The sequence below is a fragment of the Culex pipiens genome, chromosome 3, assembly GCF_016801865.2.
Source record: "Culex pipiens pallens isolate TS chromosome 3, TS_CPP_V2, whole genome shotgun sequence".
Classification (NCBI taxonomy): domain Eukaryota; kingdom Metazoa; phylum Arthropoda; class Insecta; order Diptera; family Culicidae; genus Culex; species Culex pipiens.
This window is the reverse complement of record NC_068939.1, coordinates 161,756,911-161,777,502: the sequence shown is the minus strand read 5'-3', so window position 1 is coordinate 161,777,502 and position 20,592 is coordinate 161,756,911. Positions and strand designations below refer to the sequence as shown.

Here is a 20,592-nt window from a genome sequence, read left to right as displayed (position 1 = left end):
ATCCCAATTGGTAAAATCTAAAGAAAGTCATTGGCATTTAAGTGAAAAAATAGGACAATTTTCAAACTCAAATTAAATAGAATTTCTATCCAGATACCCAGATTCAGATTCAGATTCTATCCAGATACCAAATTGATTCGACCTAAAGCTTGGGGACATCTGGGGCTTTTTCGTTTAGTGAATTTTTTGTTGTAAATTTTAGCTCGGGGTACCCCTTAGAATCCATTTTCTGGTGATAATTTTATCTTATTCGTGTTTCTGAGTCAATTTCACAATAGAATCATGCATAATAACGTTAATTTTCATCCATTTTATCCCTTTAAAAAATTAAAATAAAAAAATCTTCGATTCACATTTATTGAAACTCAATTTCGTTTCCAAGATTACTATATGTCATCAGAGAAAAAACGGATTATTATTTTTTTACTTTATTATCCCACTTTTGTTGCTTTTTGCCTTCCTTACCTTACTAAGGGAAGGCTAAAAAATCACTCGAAAAATAAACTTTTTAGTTAGACCTCCTAGACCTACCTCCATTTGTACATATCGACTCAGAATCACCAGCTGAGCAAATGGGGGTTGGAATCACTCTATCGAGAAATTAAAAGTGAGAGTGTCTGCAACATGGAGTTAAACTTTCTGTGAAGTTGCTGAGAAGGTTACCATAGCACTTTGAAAAGTTAAACTTCATGTTGCACGCACACACTCTCACTTTTAAATTCTCGATAAATGAGAGGAAGGCACCAACCACCTAAAGGTGGATTAATTAGTAACGTGTTTAAAGCCCTTTCAAATGCATTTTGAATTTTAAAATTTAATTGAATTTTGCCTAGGTTACAGCCTTTTAAAGATTTTTGAAGTTTTTGAATCATAAAACATTGTGTCCCGATTTGCCCCACTTTCCGTTGACCTAGAGTGCTCATATTTTGGCCAGATGCCTGTTTTATATGTACAAACAACCCCTGAAAATTTTAGGCAGATTGGTGAGGTCGATGCGAGATAAATATGCTTTGTTGGTGGACTCGCTCTTAAGATTTTTTTTTTAAATTTTGTGTTTGTGTATAATTTGAGTATTTCATACAAAAACTTCTATGCTTTAAAAGTTATTTCTTACTTTCTTGTTGTTGATAATCCTTACAGGTTTAAAAAAATCAATGCCGTAGTTTTTTCATATTTTGTCTATTATATTGAAAGTAATTAAAACCAGGGTTTAACAAAAATGAACTTGTAAACCTTTTTCCTAAAAAAATTAATTCAAAATAAAAAAAAAATCCTTAAAATGTATTTATTAGTCATTGCAAGAAAATCTAGAAATTAACGATGCTGTGCCTATCACCAATTCGTGGACCCCTCGTCCTCTCAAATCTGTCCCCGCTAAGTGGAGGCCACCGAGTTGTGCGCTGATTTAAATCGCTTGCGTTCCATTCGCGTATTTACATGAAATTATTATTTCCCATTTTCAACTGCGAGTTACCGATCGGCGGTTTTCTTTTTCTGCGGACTCTGTTGTTCAGATTCCACACAAATCTGAGACACTGTTTTGCTTCGCGCTCGTTCCTACCCAACTTTGAGGGGTCCCAAAAACCAGGGGCTATAGGCACAGACGAAGCAGCGAAAAAAAAACCTGCCGACACCGACATCTCAGCGCAAATGTTTTGGGGCAGCACGAGAGGATCAACAAAAAAAACCCAAAATAAAGACTCCAAAACGATACGACAACAAACGCGATAATGTTTTGATGCTTCCCCCGGCCCCTCCCCCACATTTGCGACAACAAGACCCTTGTGGAGTTAAACGATTTTTGAAAACTTGTTCCCCAAGTCTGCAGGCAAGGACCGAGAATATTGTGTCATTTTTTGAGACTTGTTACCCCACACTCCAAAACGACCCCCCCCTGCTCCTTTCTTGGTTTTTGGGGCTTTTGGAGACCAGCAAAAAAAAAAAAGAGTGCAACAGAATTATGATTTATGCTCGCCCTGGGCCTAATTTATTGGATAATTTCCACTCTCGAGGGGGGAATTTTATCGAGGCGAGCATCGAAGCTTGGATTTGTCCACCGGGGAGTGTGTGTGTGTATGGGCAACAACCTTTTTGGGGGCCGTCTAGACGGTGGATGTCACCATTAGTTAGACGGGGACCCAACAGGATCATCATCACGGACCCACACAGGAGAGTTATTTTTATGAGCCCAATACATGAGCTGGGAGACATTTGGAGTGGGGAAACATGATGCCCGCAAACGGAAACGCAAAAGCTTGGCGAACATAACAATTTTGCAATCATAAAATCATAAATTTAGTCGCCATCATGTGCCCACACGGTGATTTGGTGCTGGTGATCATGGTTTTAGGGTAGAGATTAATTTTTGACTGATTTAGGTTTAAAAATTAAAACGAAGGTCAGGTGTGGACAAATTTCTCTATTTGAGATACAATTGATGCTCATTCTTAATGAAATGAAAACTTAAATCTTGTATTGTTTTATGTTTCCTTCAAGTTGGACATACCCCATTCGTTTCACAGTGGCCGATGTCACGTAAAAATTAGCATTCCATTACTTTTACAGGCATTCCGACTCGGTTGGCATTCGCCAGATCTGTGCCACCCTGCACTGCATGAAGCGTCAAATCGGTTCGAAATATGCACATAAATCTAGATTCCAACTTGCGCGGCAACTCGGCCTTTTAATGGGTGCACCAAGTTTTTCCTTCTTTTTTTCTCACATTTCTCCCGTTACCGATATTGCGCTGGCACACCGTGATACATCCCATAAAACACACTCCGAGCTGGTCTATGATTTTCTTGTCCAGGGGGGTTGTGGGAGGCACAGACTAAACACAGAACACCGAAACTAATGCCATAACACCTCGATGAAAAGGCCCAAGGGACCTACCGGCAGCACATTATTAATTCATTAAAAACATGACACGAAATTGTCTTTTTGCCTCCGGTGTACCTTCCCATTTCTTTGAAGTTTTGATCAACCTCTGTGAGAAATAATAAGAACTAACATTTAACATTTAACATTTAACATTTAACATTTAACATTTAACATTTAACATTTAACATTTAACATTTAACATTTAACATTTAACATTTAACATTTAACATTTAACATTTAACATTTAACATTTAACATTTAACATTTAACATTTAACATTTAACATTTAACATTTAACATTTAACATTTAACATTTAACATTTAACATTTAACATTTAACATTTAACATTTAACATTTAACATTTAACATTTAACATTTAACATTTAACATTTAACATTTAACATTTAACATTTAACATTTAACATTTAACATTTAACATTTAACATTTAACATTTAACATTTAACATTTAACATTTAACATTTAACATTTAACATTTAACATTTAACATTTAACATTTAACATTTAACATTTAACATTTAACATTTAACATTTAACATTTAACATTTAACATTTAACATTTAACATTTAACATTTAACATTTAACATTTAACATTTAACATTTAACATTTAACATTTAACATTTAACATTTAACATTTAACATTTAACATTTAACATTTAACATTTAACATTTAACATTTAACATTTAACATTTAACATTTAACATTTAACATTTAACATTTAACATTTAACATTTAACATTTAACATTTAACATTTAACATTTAACATTCCACGCTACCATCGAAAAAGCCTTCATTTTTCTTTCCACCTCCAAAGCTCAAAATAATTTAAAAAAAACTTCCCATACCGGGAATCGAACCCGGGCCTTCCGGGTGAGAGCCGGATATCCTAACCACTAGACAATATGGGACTTGCAATTTTAATCCAACCGACATGATTTTTACTTTTTGTTGCTTTCCAATTAATTTGAATCGTTAAAATTGACGATAACTTTTCTAGTAAAGTAGGGTATTCTCGAGAATTTCGCTTTTTTCGAGATTTTTCATTTTGTATTTTTTTTTATTTGAGTGAATTTTGTCCACGCATTTTATGTGTCAAAAAAAGCATTTGGCATCATTAGTTTTACCATACAAATTTGCAGGCTGTCAATAAAAAATGGGCATGCCAATATTAGCAAATATTTTGTTTAGGAAAAAAAAATTAAGGAAAAAATAATTACTCGATTTTTTATTTGACTTTTTAATGGTGAAAAATACGGCTTTGATTGAATAAGTTTTAAAATAATTTGAATTATTGTGATTGCATTTTAAGAAGATTATTTTTCGAAACTTTTTAGTTTTTCGCAATTTTAAAAATTTTCAGGTAGGTATTAAAAGCACCCCTACAATTTGTTGTTTTGAGCAGGGAAAGCTTCCTACAATTTTCCATTTGAGCAATTCTCTGAGATTTCGATCATTGATTTTTTTTGTATTTTTTAATCCAGTTCAAACTTTTTTGGTGCCTTCGGTATGCCCAAAGAAGCCATTTTGCATCATTAGTTTGTCCGTATAATTTTGCATACACTCAAAAAAATGAGTTCGCGTAAACGTGAACAAAGTGCATGCCACCGGGAACCAGGAAGAAAACTGTTAAACTTTAATATTGCATTTTTTTGAGTGTACAAATTTGGCAGTTGTCTATAAATTCAAAAATCTGTGTCTTTTGAAGGAATTTTTTGATCAATGTGGTGTCTTCGGCAAAGTTGTAGGTATGGATATGAACTACACTGAAAAAAAAATGATACACGGTTAAAAAAATGCGGTGGTTTTTAATTTCACTTGTTGTCACTAAAACTTGATTTGCAAAAAAAACACTATTTTTATTTTTTATTTTTGATGTTTTAGGGCACATCAACCAACTTTTCAGAAATTTCCAGAACGGGCAAAAAAACTTTGACCGAGTTAAGAATTTTTGAAACAATATTGATTTTTTCAAAAAAACTAAATATTGGTCGCAGAAATATTTCAACTCCATTTTTCTATGTAAAATCGAAATAAAATCAAAATGTATTCCAGTGCAAATTTTGATAAAGTGAACCGTTTTCAATTTATAGCCATTTTTAGGTAACTTTTTTGAAAATAGTCGCAGTTATTAAATTTTTAAAATAAGTGCCCACCTTTGAAAATAATATTTTTGAAAAGCTGAGGAAAATCTTTATATTTTACTTTTTTGAACTTTGTTGATAAGCACCATAGCTGCTGAGTTATTGCCATACAAAGGTTTAAAAACAGGAAAATTGATGTTTTCCAAGTCTCTTCCAAACAAGCCATCATTTTCTAATGGCGATTTCTCAGCAACTAATGGTCCGATTTTCTTTGTTAAATTATGAAACATTCGTGAAATTTTCCGAACTTTCCGAAAACAATATTTTCAATTTGATATCTCGGAAACTATTGGTTTGATTTTTAAAGCAAAAAAGGTTAAACTTTGTGAAATTTTCAGATTTTTTTCAAAAAATCAAAAAAAAAACTTGATATTTTAAAATGTAGGTATCATTTTATTTTTATTTTTACATTTAGATTTATTACTTTCTTCACACAGTGCAAAAAATTAACACGATAAGTTGATTTTTTTGCAGATTTTTTTGTTTTTATTTTCAAATTATCTAAAATTTCTCTGTTTTGGTAATTAAGTAATTATGTCTGCATTTTGAGAAACGAAAAAGAATTTTGTAAAGTTTTAGCATGATTTATCTTGAATTTTTTCCGTGTGTAAATTTGATTATTTAATAATAGTTTCTTTTGGAAAATCTTTGAGAAATTACAAAGTTCAAAATAAAAGTTTTGTGTTTTACTTTTTATGATTGAATTGAAAAGTATAAACTGGTCTCCCCCATCTGCAACTTCATTCAGCTGGTGTCCATTGCTTCTAAACGAGTCCGCAGCCGCGGCCCATGCCGGTTTTGATGATGGCTTTAGCCCACAAATTGCAACTTCGCCATAAATACGAAACCCGGGCGATTTACTCCAGTCACGAGAAAGTGCAAATGTGAGGATCTTTCCTGCAGACCGACCTCGGCGACGACGACGGCGATTAGGAAGTAGGTACTCCAGCAGTGCATGGATTCCCATCCGAGCACGTCGCTCCAGTCAGTTGGTGCTGTCGATCGCGGATGATGACGGGTTGAAGTTAGAATCGTAAAAAAGCCCGGCTGCACTGACTGGGTGCAACACCGCACCATCAGGTTGGGGAATGGGGCATTGGCGTGCAAACTTAAAAAAGGACAAGATTTAAAAAAATAGAAAATTTTGAAATGATTGAAAGCTGAGAAAATTTAGGATATTCTTGAATTCTTGAATTTTGACAACTGAAAATGTTCAAGTAACGCCAATGACCTTCTCATCCCTCAAAACCCTCATAAACCGGTCTGTGTGTGTGCAGAAAGGTCTGCCAGACTCTTCCCAGCGGACGCCGGCGCGTTGATGCGAGGATCACGCAAGACCGCGCGACCATCCTCGGAAGATGTCCGGGCCAGGAGCAGCAGCAGCTTAGCCACACTTATTACTATTATGACTTCCAATGATGGCCGGGTTGATCGATATTCGATCCCAGGTTCGTTACAGTTTCTGCGGCTGCGGCAGCACCTTTCCCGCATTTTGTGGTCCCGCCAATTAATAGTCTTTCACACAAACTCTCACACACACACACAGATGCTGCGTGGTCGTGGGGACCTGGCGAGGATTTAGCTTAACATTATCATTAAGCAGTCCGGTTGTAATTAGCCTTCTCCCCCCGCAACTCCATCGTTCGCCGAGGCGAGTTCCGAGATTTTTCCTCGTCGTTCGTTCGTGCAGAGTTGCACCTTCCCCTCCTTAATGTGGATCGCGGGATTTCGGACCGTGCGAGGGATGTCAGGGAGGGGTGAAAATGTTCCCACGCACGCATTTTTGAGCGATGATGGGCTACCAGGTGATGATGATGATGATGGTATGTGCAGGTGAGTGAGATTTGTGGTGATCTTCGTGATCGTGATCGTGGTTGGGATTGGCGATGAGTCAAATGTTACGGCGATGGATCACGTGTAGAAAGTGAAATTTTAAGAATGAGAGAATGACCATTCAATTGATGAAATATAAAATAAAATGGCAATAATTGTGGGTTGATATATATTATAAACTATTGATGACTATTTCAATAACATGTAGACCATTGAGGATCCTTGAAGATCTTCAAAAAACATTGAAGAAAAGATTCTCGAATTTTACTCTCAATCAATTGTTGTACACATCATGGAGAGTGTTTGGTGAAAATATGAACATTTTTGGGGGTCATCCATAGAAACTGGGTGGTCGATAAACGACGTACTTTTGGTATTTTGATATTAACTCGTATCCAATCCGTTCAAATATAGGCAATATGGGTATCAAACTTCATGATTTTGAATGGCCCATTCAGACAAGATAATTTGAGGTCAATTTTTGAACCATGGCCACTCGGAACCTGGGTGCTGAAAAGACAGAATGCGTAACGTGATTTCCGAATGCTCCCCACTGCTCCTCACTAATACAACTGCACTACAGCTGTAAACATAAACAAAGTAGAAGGCTCTGTTCAAGCTCAAGCGTGACATACTTTTTGCTGCTGAAGTGACTCGTTTTGAAACATTGTGGATCTAATGATATTAAAGTTTTCGCTGAAAAATTAAGTTCTTCGTGATTTTTTTTCGTAGACTAAACGGTGAGCGGTTAAAAGAGTCATTCTTTGTTTTCAACGTGATGAAATATTGCGTTGGAGGTAGGGAAATTTTGTGAATCAGAAAAGCAACCTCGATTTCATCTCTTTTCTTAAGAGAGCTCGACGCCCTCGACTTTTTTATTCCTGACAAAATAACTTATAGATCGATTACAATACTTGCCACTTCTTGGCATCATTGTTCAAACAGTAAATTGGTTCCGCTTTGACAGTTCTAAATTGAGGCCGCTTTGCGGACAACTATTCTGCACCCAGCTCGGAACCGTTTCTGGGTACCCCCGGGGAACCTATGATGTGGCCAATATCATATCAAAGCAAAACCCATCAATATGGGTATCAAAGTTCTTCATTTTGTCAATACATCTCAAAAATGGTCTTCCAAAATATTTTTCTGGCCACTGGCCACTCCGGAACCGGTTCCGGATTTCCCCCCGGGTAAATCTTCGGAGTGGCCAATATCATATCAGGGCAAAGCCCATCAATATGGGTATCAAAATTCTTCATTTTGTCAATACATCTAAAAAATGGTCTTCCAAAATATTTTTCTGGCCACTGGCCACTCTGGAACCGGTTCCGGATTCCCCCCCGGGGAAATCTCCGAAGTGGCCAATATCATATCAGAGCAAAGCCCATCAATATGAGTATCAAAATTCGTCATTTTGTCAATACATCTCAAAAATGGTCTTCCAAAATATTTTTCTGGCCACTGGCCACTCCGGAACCGGTTCCGGATTCCCCCCCGGGGAAATCTTCGAAGTGGCCAATATCATATCAGAGCAAAGCCCATCAATATGGGTATCAAAATTCTTCATTTTGTCAATACACCTCAAAAATGGTGTTCCAAAATATTTTTCTGGCCACTGGCCACTCCGGAACCGGTTCCGGATTCCCCCCCCCCCTGGGAAATCTTCGAAGTGGCCAATATCATATCAAAGCAAAACCCATCAATATGGGTATCAAAGTTCTTCATTTTGTCAATACATCTCAAAAATGGTCTTCCAAAATATTTTTCTGGCCACTGGCCACTCCAGAACAGGTTCCGGATTTCCCCCCAGGGAAATCTTCGAATTGGCCAATATCATATCAGAGCTATGCTCATCAATATGGGTATCAAAATTCTTCATTTTGTCAATACATCTCAAAAATGGTCTTCCAAAATATTTTTTTTAGACCATTTTTGAGATGTATTGACAAAATGAAGAATTCTGATACCCATATTGATGGGCTTTGCTCTGATATGATATTGGCCAATTCGAAGATTTCCCTGGGGGAAAAACCGGAACCTGTTCCCGAGTGACAAGTGACCAGAAAAATATTTTGGAAGACCATATTTGAAATGTTCTGCAAAAAAAAAGAATATTACGTGTTATTTAAAAAAAAAACATATTTAACCCTTTACTGCCAGTGCGAAATAGAGATTTATTACGTTTCTGTATACCTAGTTTAATTTGGAATTAAATTGAATTAGTATCAGTTAAAAAACTTGCAATAGTAAATATTTGTTATTAACAGTTTGAAGTAAAAATTTTATGGAGCACTTGTCCTGGGGTGTAAGAGGGTTAATTATGAAAATGCAAGACTGATTGTGGGATGATGCTAATTTATCGTATGATTAAATCATCTTTTTGTGTTATAAAAATCATTTATTAAGCTGAAAACTATGTGACAAAATAAAACCATGAAAATAATTCAAAAGGTACTTCCTATTGTTTCAGAGGTGCCCTGATAATGCAAACATATTTTAAAGAATTGCTTCCAATATTTTAAAACATTAAGAAACTCTCAAAATAGATTTAACATTTATTTAAAGCTTTTATCAACACCAATCAATTGGTTCCAAAAGTCTTATTTCCAAGCAATGATGAAGCTTATTTTTTTGATTTTGATTTTTGATTCTTTATTTTAATTTCGGGAATTCCCGGGAAAAAAAATTAAAAAAAAGGGATTCTGGAATTTCCGGTTTTGAGAAAATCCCGGGAATTTTGTCCCGGAAATTTCCGGGATAGACGCACTACGGGTACTGGATTGGAATTTATGGAGACTTGTATGAAAGGAATGATATAAAATGGCTTTTTTGGTTAGACACATTTTTTAACAATTCAAGAGATACATACTTATACTTAAAAGGGGTTTAAAATACTTTTAATCGTCGGATGATGTTAATTTGATAAAATAAATTTAACTGCTTATGTATCGAATAAGGATCGACTATTTGCAAGACACTTATTTTATGTAGTGAGAAAAACTTTGACCAGTTTTACGCTGTTGACAAAAAAAGCTTCCCATACCGGGAATCGAACCCGGGCCTTCCGGGTGAGAGCCGGATATCCTAACCACTAGACAATATGGGACTTGCTCTTTAGTATGTCTAAAACGACATCGCACCCGACTTCAACCAAATTATGGAGATCATTTTCGAGGAGCACGTTTTCGTTTAAGCAGAATATCAATTTTCCGGTTCAACGCAAAAAAAAGTGCCACCGGCGCTTGTAATGTATAATTTAAGTTCAAATATTCGTCACAAAGCAAAAACAGGGAACCCGCTCACGGTAAGCAGGTGCTAGTTTCAAACGGCGGCGAGCTAATACTAATCCCCGAAAGTGCTCGTCAAAGGGGTGTCTCAAAGGTTTTTGGGACCCCAAGAACCAAGAATTTAAAAACACATTTCGCGTGGCGAATTGCGCTACGCTTCCCATTTCGCTTCAACCCCGCGGGGTCACGACTCGGACCTCGCAGCAGACCGTCGAGAGAGTATAACAGATATTATAGCTCATTTATAACCTCAAATTAGGCGAATTTGATTAAATGGTAAGCCTGGTGGTGGATTAGCAGTGTGTGTAACCCTTTTTTTGTTCGTTTTGTATTTCATTACGACCGCTCATTACCAGCTGGCGAAAATAAGGGAAAAAGTTCATTTTTCGCCTTTCCTGGTGCAGAACGTCGTTATTTTGAGGTTAGATTTGCGCGCGCTCAAAAGTCGCTCGCAAGTTTGATCGAACCCGCGTATTACGCATCGGGTCGTCGTGTCAGAGTGCGCGCACTTTATCGAAGCCCATCTTTACGGCAGTTGGACGATTGTTCTGACGGATGTGTAATTCGTGCGCACTTGTACATGCACACCACATGTCAGGCCGCACATGGTCATGCCCGCACCCGAATGTGTGGTGTATGCAAGTGGCCCTGTAAAATGCGCTCAAATTGTTCCAATTTGGATAGCGCGGGCGAAGTTTAATGAACAAACTTTGAACGCAGCAAGCGCAAAACGAAAAAATCCTTACCGGCAAACTTTACCCGGTTGCCCTCTTGTCCGTATCATCGGCATGATCCAAGCAAGCGACGATTTTTTCGCGCTCGATTGGGGATGTACATTCGATGCCATAATGACCACCGTTTGGTTGTCAATTTGACAGATGCCTTTTAACATTATGACCTTTTTAAATAAATCTACACTTGTTGGTAAACTTGTAGACTTGAAGACTTGTAGACTTGTGGACTTGTAGACTTGTAGACTTTCAGACTTGAATACTTTCAAGCTCATAATTTTAGTCAGATAACTTAAATTAGGACCCCTAACTCGTACGCCATTATTTTGCGTACATGAAGCGTCGTTCTTGCCGAAACAAAAACAGCAACAAAAACAGCCAGAAAACTCCATCGAGTCAATATGGCGTCGCACTGATTGGTGATGGAAAAAGTTTTTCCTTGCATGGAAATGCAACCAACCAGCCTGCACCGCACGCCGAACTCTGCTGTCTGCTGCATGTCCTGCCCGACTTTGCCGGAACAGGTTGCGCCCAACGGAACAACGGAAAAATGCAACGCAAGGCGGCAACAGTCACGACGGGGAAAAACAATTAAAACTTGGCAAATTATTAAAACCACACACACAAGATTGTGATCAAATGACTTTTCGACGAACGCCATGAACATGAAATTCTTGCGTGCATGCAGTGAACTTTTTCGTAACAAGTGCCATAATGGCGGACGCTACATATAAAAAATCAACAGTTTGACGTTTGTGGAAAAAATCTATGACATTCAACATTTTGTCAACCCAAACCAAGCCCCAATTACGCTTGTGAGGATTTTATGGCAGCCGCCATTATGGCACCAAACGTCAAACGTCAAACGCCAACTGCACCACAATGACGCCATTGACAGCGCAGTTGCTTATTTTGTTGCAAGTCCGCCAAATCCGTTCTCACGAGAACGCTCTTTTCACCGGAAAATTTGTCCATAAACCGTTGGGTTGGGAAGCCGGCGTGATGGAGGAGACACGCCACACACATAAAATGTTGTGCGCCCTCCTTTTTTTCCTCCAGCAGGACAGCCAAAATTAACCTGCCACCAAAGCGCTGATTCCCACATTCGGAGAGCGGGGCCACCGGAGATCCCCATGGGAGTTTGCAGCTCCATTCATAAAACCAATTTCGAGGCCCAACGGCGAAAAAAAAAACGATTAGCCAATAAATACCAGAAACCCGGAGGAGGAGAAGGAGCAAAAACGGGCCGACTATCAAATCACGACCTCAAACCGGGTGCAGGATCGGTTGCAGCAGCCTAATGCTTCCTCCAAAAGGGAACTCTTTGGGGCAAAAATTCTGGTGGATGAGCCGTGGAAAAAATCACTTGTGAAAAGGGCGTACCGAACGTCAGTAAGGGTTGATCTTTATGGTTGTTTCGATTTATGAACTTTTTGACTAGAGGACAGGTAAATTAGTGGACTTCTTGTGCTGAGGACTTGAAGACTTGACTTGTGCACTTGTGGAATTATACTTCTAGCCAGTACAGATTCGTCCATACAAAACTATATCATAATGTTTGGAAGTCGGTATCTAATGGACAGATATTTAAATAGATTTGGTGTCTTGAGCAAAGTTATAGGTATTGTTGGGAAGAAATCAGGTTACTCTTATTTTTTAAAAACTTCGAAATTTAATTCGGAACTATATTTATTAACTTCAATGTTATGCTTACCAAATTGATCGTAAGATCACATATTATTACACGGAAAGGAGTTCCATTTAAAATTAAACAATTCAAATTAGCTGGCTTCAAATTTGTCAAACAGTGATTTTTTTGGTTGAATTAACCAAAATTTTATGTAAATTTAGTAACTTGGGATTGGTGAAATAGCTAACCCCTATCCAAAACTGACAGCCCAAATCAAAATGACAGGAGAGATGTTACTAAAAGTAATGGTGTTTTAGCACATATTTGCGTAGGGGAAATCTACCCTTTCCAATCAAAAACCTATCTTCGTCATATGGAGAGTTTGATGCTCGATTAAAGCTCCAAAAATACTATTTGGGCTATAAACTTACCAGCAACAGCACCGCCTCGAGTAAGCACGCAAATGTATGCCACTTACTGGCCAAAAAGATCACATTTAATGCACTTTTGATCATAATTTGTATTTTGCGAGACCACTTCTCATCATTTTGTTGGCACACACAGTGACACACACGAGAATCCCTCAAACGCTTAATGAATATCGCCAAAATTAACTTTTCACTTTCGCTTACTTTTTCACGGCGCTTAAGATATGAAATTGCTTCCAACTACCGGCAACATGTTCTTTTGATCATTATTAAGGCACTCAATTGAAGAATAATCCCGAAAAATGTAATAAATTAGCAAGCGCCATCAAAAAAACAAACGCGCCAAGTCGTTTGACGTTTCAATTTTCACTTTGCATTCCACTCGAAGGCTGAAGAAAACCGAGCGAGAGACGAAGGCAAAAAAGAACAAAGGCTGGCCGTCCACACCACCAGCAGCACAGCCAGCGATGCCAGGAAACTTTCCCTATAAATGCCACTTTTCGTGAGTGTTCGTTTGGACTGTCAGCGCAAATGGCAACACTCGACAGAGTGTTGGAAGAAAAAAGAACTAAGCCGATATTAGAAAAATGGGCGTGGCCCAATGCATTCGCCTCGATTAGAATACCCTTGGGAATTTTTTTTGTTAAATGCTTGGTAAAGAAATAGAATAACTTTTAGTGAAAGTGAAAATAAACAGAAATGTTCACAAAAACTTGCTCTACTCGTTGGTGTACTTGGTTTTAGTAAAATTCAAGGGAGACTCTAGATTATCCAGCATCATTCAAATACGACCGCTTATTAGGATTAAAATGGGTAGATTTCCCCTACTTTTACCAAAAAACTAGCTGGAACCGGCAGAATGGATTTTTTGACAGATCATCAGTTCGAGCAGGGTTGCCAGGTTGCCAGATAAATCTGGGAATGCCAGATTTTTCAACTGTCAGCCAGAATAAAGATTCATCCTTCTCAGTGCCAGATTTTGACAGATTTTGCCAGATTTTTCACTTTATTTCAATGTTGAACAACTTTTTGATTCAAATTAACGAATTTAATAAAAAATAAAAAAATAATAGAATTAGTTTTTCTTAGAGGGAATGTTAATAAATCATTTTTGAGGTTATAAAATCAATTAAATCGTCTGAATTCTACATTTTTTTTAATTAATTCATATCCTCCCTCCCCTTCACCATTAAGAACGGTTAGATTTTCGTCTGCCAGATTTTTCCAGATTTTTTATCGATACTTTGCCAGATTTTTCCATTTTTTACCTGGTAACCCTGAGTTCGAGACCAAAACAAAGCAAGAGAATGACTCGTCTCGTGTTTGATCCTGTTTGAGCCGCTCAGTTCGCGGAGTTTTGTAAAGATTGTGTGTTTTGTTTGAAAGTGCAAGTGCAAAAGGTGGTAGAATTCGTGAAGTGAATGAATTAAAAGCCAGGAAGACTTTCTGCGGGTCGGCATCTGAAGGAATGTTGCAGTTGATTAGGTGAGAAGTTTTTTTGCGTTGAGGGATAGTGGAAAGAAGTTGAGCCTCTCATTATGCTTAGGTAAAAACATGTACTTAACAACGTGAAACAACGTGAATACATTGGCGGGGGAGGGGGAGGCTGGCGATTGTCCACACTTCACTTTTTTGTGTGGACATCTGTCCACCTGGGGGGTGGCGGGTAAAGAATGTCTAGATATAGGGTATTTCAACCATTAGTGGACCTCCTAGTAGAGCCGAAGCACATTTTTCACAAATTTCCAATATTTTAAGCACTTTTTCATAACCCTTTGTACAAAACAATGAAATCTGAAGTCTTTTGAACAATTTTGACTATTTGTTTCATCAGTTTTTTGTTTTTGAGCAGTAAAATAGCCATTTGAAAAAAAAAGTTGTTTTTGCCTGTTATGGACCCTCTTTTCCTATAGTGGACCCGGGTCCATAATCCGATTGTGGACCCGGGTCCACTATAGGCAAACTGTTATTTTTATACCAAATTTAACCGATATTTGATGTTTTGATGCGTGGTGTAGGTCTAATGATTGATATTATAAATAAAAGATGGATTTTGCTCACTTTTCATCATAAACAAATATGTTTTGTTCACAAATTTGGCTTTAAACAACAAAAAAAAAACTTAAAAGACATTTAAACACATTTATTTCCGAAAAAGATCATAGAAAACGTTTCAAAATCCACTGTAAACATAAAAATAATTAAAAAAAAGTAATTTTGATGCAATTTTTTCCATATTAATTACATAAATGGTTGCCCGAAACTAAACAATAGATTTGTTTACAGTTGCTGATAAAACCACACATGTTTATTTAAAAAAAAGTTTTGTTATTGATTTATTATTATAAAATATCATTTCAAACTACAATTATGATGCTTCAGTTAAGTACAATGAACTATAGTTTTGATTAATTATAAATTCTTACGGCTTCAGCGTTTTTGGTACTTTTAACATGAAAACATCTATATTTATACTCATAATTGAAAAAAATATGCGTTTAGGTTGATAACAACAAGCATTTATTGTATGTTTAAGAGAAACTTTTGCTTAAATACACAGTTTTCTTCATTTTTGAAAGTTAAATTAACAGGGGTCCACTTTTGGAAAGGTTTGGAATTTCGTTGTCCTATATTGGACCCTCCTAATTTTTGCTCGAAAATGAGCAGTTCTTCGCTTTATTTTAGTAAAGTTCCTTAAACTTACATTATTTCGACTTACTGAAGTTAAATAATCAGTCAAAAAATGATTGGATAGGTAATTCAATCATAAAATAGAAATGCAGTTTTGTTGTGAAAATGCTAGTGGCCATGGCTGATTTCAGATGTCGAACTCAAAACACTTATTTTGGTGAAAAGAACAATTCAATTTCAGTCAACATTGTTTTAAGTGATGCTGAACATGCCAAATAAAAGATTTGTAGACAACAACACGCTTGAAATTGTGATTTTATTGAATTTTTCATTAAAACCCTTCAGAAGGTCCACTATAGGAAAGGGGTCCACTAATGGATAACGTACCCTAGATTGGCCAATGTTTGACAAATCCGAACGAGAAGGGTACCTAACGCCTTTTCAAGCACATCAAAAAAGAGTGTAAAATAATGTTAAATTTATTGAAATTATGTTATATTAAGTGGAATTAATTGGGTACTAAAGCCCCATTTCAATTTTTAAGTACAACGGTAAAAAACACGATTGAAAACCATTTCTGATCACTTTTTTTCATTTTAATGCACAAAAAAATATTGACAAGACAACATTTTTTCGATGGATCAACTATGGTGCCCTTGTAACGAGCTGTCAAGTAGAAACTTTTCTGACAAGAAAGACCGCGAGGTTAATTTTTCAAAATTGATTTAAAATTCCACTCTTTGTGGTCGTACAAAGGGTCATTGTACTCAGAAAAATAAGCTTTATCGCTGTAAACAATAATATCAGCAATCTAAGCTTCATCTTAGGACCCAATTAAAGCTAAGTGAAATCAAGTTTTATAGTGTAAAATTAAGGTAAATTTAAATTTAATAGGTTAATTTGAGTTAAATTAAATAACATTTGGTTAAATTTAGAAAAAAATAGAATTTAGTTAAATTCTGTTAATTGATTAAATTTAATTAAAATTAGTTAAATGTAGTAAAATATAGATAAATAAATAAAATTTTGCTAAATAAAGCGAAATTAAGATAAATGTAGAAAAAAAATTAAGATGAGTTACTTTTGATTAATTTAGTTGAATTTGGTCAAATTTGGTTAAATTAAGTTGTGTTAAGTTAAATTTAGTAGATTTAAGTTAAAATAAAGTAAAATAAAGTAAAATAAAGTAAAATAATGTAAAATTATGTAAAATTATGTAAAATTAAATTAAATTAAGTAAAATCAAATGAAGTTGATAAAAATTAAGTAAAATTGATTTGAAATTCAATTAAATTCAGTTAAAATATGTTAATTTAAGTTAAATCGAGTTTAATAAAGTAAAATTTAGTTTTATTAACTTAAATTAAATTAAATAAGTTAAATTGAGCTAAATTTAGTTAAGCGGGGTTATATTAAGAAAAATGGAGTTGAATTTAGTTTAATTTCTGTACATTTATTTAAATTTTGTTACATTTGGTTGAATATAGTTAAATTTTATGTTATTTGGTCAAATTTAGTTAAATTTAGTGTTATTTAGTAAAATTTAAAAAAATTTAATTAAGTTAAATTAAGTTGAATTATGTTAGATAAAGTAAAATCAAGTTAAATCAAGACAAATTAAGTTACTTTAAGTAAAATCATGTTAAATTATTTAAAATTACGTAAAATCAAGATCAATAAAACTAAATTAAGTTAAATTAAATTTATTTTGCTAAATTTGGTAAAATTTGCAAAAAATAGTCATATTTAGTTATTTTTCATAACATTATTTTAATAAGGTTCTTTTCGGTACCGAGACCTGGTTAGGACCGAGTCGGCTTTTGTAATTACATTTTACTTAAAGCTAAGAGTAATTACAGAGCATCTAGTGTGTAAATGTTAGTGGGAGGGGAGCCGATTTCCCGCGGCCAACTTGGGGTTAATAAGGAAGCGATTGATGTTAAAAGACAAGGCGTGGGAAGGGAAGGGGGATCATGTAGGGGTCTTGGTTGGCTCTGCTGGCCTTTGTTTTTGTCCTCAGCCACAACTCGGTGTCCAGCTGCTGGGCGCGATCTTGCTCTGCTTCCGGTGCAAACCAGAAACGACGGCTTTGTGTAAAGGCGAGTTATACTAACTGAAGAAAAACTAACTGGAGGAAAACTAACTGAAGGAAAACTAAATGGATATTTTGGAATGTGAGAGGAACTGATAAGTAAAATTTAGTGAAATTTGGTTAAACCGGGTTAAGTAAATTTAGTGAAATGTAGTTATAATTATTTAAATATAGTTAAAACTAGCCAAATTAGTAAACCTTTGAACAGTATAAGATAAAATAAGCTTAATTTAGTTACTTGTAAAAACGAGGTTAAGTTAGTTCAATTTGATTTAATTTCTGTAAATATTAGTTAAGATCAGTTAAATTTTGGTGAATTAAATTAAAATAAACTAGCTAAAAAGATCGAAAATTTCGAAAATTATTACAAAAAAAACTTGTTGAAATTATCTCAAAATGTCGCTGAGCTAACCATAAAACTTCCTAAAATTTCTAAAAAACTACAGCTTTTGAAACTGACATCATTTTTCCAGATTGCAAATAAATAAAATTTACCAATGATTTAGCAGGATTTACAGTTTTTGTAACCAGTTTCCAACTGTCAAATTCTGGATTTTTTAGGATTTTTAGCTTAAAAAATGGTGGTTGAAAAAACAACCAATTTTTTTTGTAATTTTAGCTGAATTTTAGTAAGATTCACGATAAACCTTCTTTTCGTGTGTTTGTTCTTGTTCACATTGCATTGCGTGCTCTTTTTTTGGTTTATTACAGGTCAAACATTAAAACGCGTTTTTCTCCGAACGTCAAAAAGCCACGACAGCGTTGATATCCATAAATGAACCTAATACTTTTAACATCTCGGTTCCTCGAGAACTGTCACTTTCTTGTTGTCAGGCAGGTTTTAAGGAACCTATTTTTATGTCAACTCTCAAACTCGAGAAAAAGAGGGATTTTTTAATTTTTTTCTCGAGCTTTAAGTGATAAATTCAGAGAATCCAATTTATATCCTTAAAATACCGTAAAATTGTCTTAAGTTGCCCTATCGTGAGACAAATTTAGCTCGACCACAAAGTCACGACCCAATACGTCTTCGTCGTGCCCAAGCCCCAGCAACACACCAGCAAGTGCACTCCACACACCACTTTGTAAGGTGCCAGTCTGTGCATATATGTGTGTCGTGCACTGCTGCACACACATAATTTCAGCGTAAAATATTGTCGCTAGTATATTAATTTCGCCCCGCCTCAGAAAAAGAAACACGCCGCCGTTCTTCGCCCCGTAGTGTCCACTCTCCACACCAGGTTCCTTCGATCGCCGTCGTGGTTGGGGAGTTTATATTTTCTCATTTATCGCTTCTCTCTTCCCCTCCCTCTCTCCTCTTAGCCCAAACATTCGTGTGACAGTTCTTTGTCACGCTTCGTTTCAGCGACTCTCGTTCTCGCGTGGTTGTGCGCTCGCTCAGCGGAGAAATGTCACCACCTGGAGCGGTCACTTACCCACACACACACACGCAAGCAACTTCTCGAGTCGATCGCTGTCATTGCGAGCACAAACGTCACAAACGGTCTCGCGCGATCCAAGCAAGCCGGTAACAAGTTTCAACAAGACACCCGCGTGGTGGACAACAGAAGTGTGAAACGAGAAATTGGCAACAAGAGGAACGCGGAGGAGGAGGAAAAAACGATGAAAAGTTGAAATCACAGCAATCGGTGGAAAATAAAACAGCAAGAGGGCCGCCGCCGCCGCAGCAGCAGCAGCAAAAAAACTAATAACAGTCGAGCATGCACCGTACCGAGGTTTTGCGATAAGCCATCGTTGGAAGCAAGAAGACGACAACGAGGACGACGAAGTCGGCCATGGAAAACAAGGCACAAGAAGGGATTAATGACACCGTCACGACAAATATTGCGCGCACATTCCAACCGGGTGTGTGCACTGGAGAGTGAGGTAAGAAATTACTTGTTGCTGGGCCGCTGCGAAAAAGTACGTCGGTGAAGGTACTTTGAAGGCCGAAGAGAAAGAAAAAAAAACTTCCCATACCGGGAATCGAACCCGGGCCTTCCGGGTGAGAGCCGGATATCCTAACCACTAGACAATATGGGACTTGATGGAGGATGAGGCAGAATCGAATCATGTTGGAAGCAGTTTTGAGAGGGCAGAACTTTTCAAAGAAGCAGATCAAAACATAATAGTTTCTAATTGGGAAAAGGTTACCTCAAGCAGTGGTTTGATTGCATTTGGTTTTTGCTAGTCTTGTTAGATTTGGTCTCTTCACAGGTCAACAAGTGAGTGAAAATTGGCTGTTGGATTGGATTTATTGTGGCCACTGATGAGCCCCCTAACCTCGTCGTCTCGGTAAAAAGTGGCAACACTTTCCACGCAGTGTTTTCACTGGAGTTTTTTTTAAAGATAATTACGTCCCCGCCAATAATCCACTCGACAACCTGCCAATATTGACACCATGACGTTCGGCCGAAAAAAGTAGCGGAGATTACGCAAGCCCCACCGCTGCTGTCGTCAGTCAGTTTCTATGTCTATCCAACGCCATTTGCGGCCGCCGGCCTATGCAATCATCTTCGGGCGCCTCCACTGACCATCAGGTGCTGCCCGTGATCAATCACGGCGGCAAAGTGACCGAAGCGGTGGTCACCGCAGCTGCGACGCACACAAAGTGTCCACGCGCCATGAAGCAAAAAATGCCATCGACAAAGACATCAACGGTGCACAACAGTTGAGAAAATTGCCCACCATCCGGTGGTCACCACATGGTAGTAGGCGCTGGCAGAGTGCGGGCTCAAGTGGAAAAGTGGGCGCTACGCGCCTACTTATCAACACCTGAGAAAGTATCGTCATGACGACCGTACACGAGGTGATTAGCGCTAGACAGCGAGACGACAAGCGGGCTTGCTTGGACCATGAGCGTAGAGAGCGCATGAGAGTTGCACTTTTTGATACCAATCGACAGCTAGTGACAG

General features: G+C 36.9%; 3 non-coding genes across 3 annotated transcripts; all 3 read right to left on the bottom strand.

The window, feature by feature from the left end:
• Window positions 1-3,740: 3,740 nt before the first annotated feature.
• Window positions 3,741-3,812, bottom strand: Trnae-cuc (transfer RNA glutamic acid (anticodon CUC)). The gene has a single exon. It is a non-coding gene; the product is annotated as a tRNA-Glu (tRNA).
• Window positions 3,813-9,912: 6,100 nt separating this feature from the next.
• On the bottom strand, window positions 9,913-9,984 carry Trnae-cuc (transfer RNA glutamic acid (anticodon CUC)). Its single transcript has one exon. It is a non-coding gene; the product is annotated as a tRNA-Glu (tRNA).
• A 9,664-nt stretch (window positions 9,985-19,648) lies between these two features.
• Window positions 19,649-19,720, bottom strand: Trnae-cuc (transfer RNA glutamic acid (anticodon CUC)). The gene has a single exon. It is a non-coding gene; the product is annotated as a tRNA-Glu (tRNA).
• Window positions 19,721-20,592: the final 872 nt, after the last annotated feature.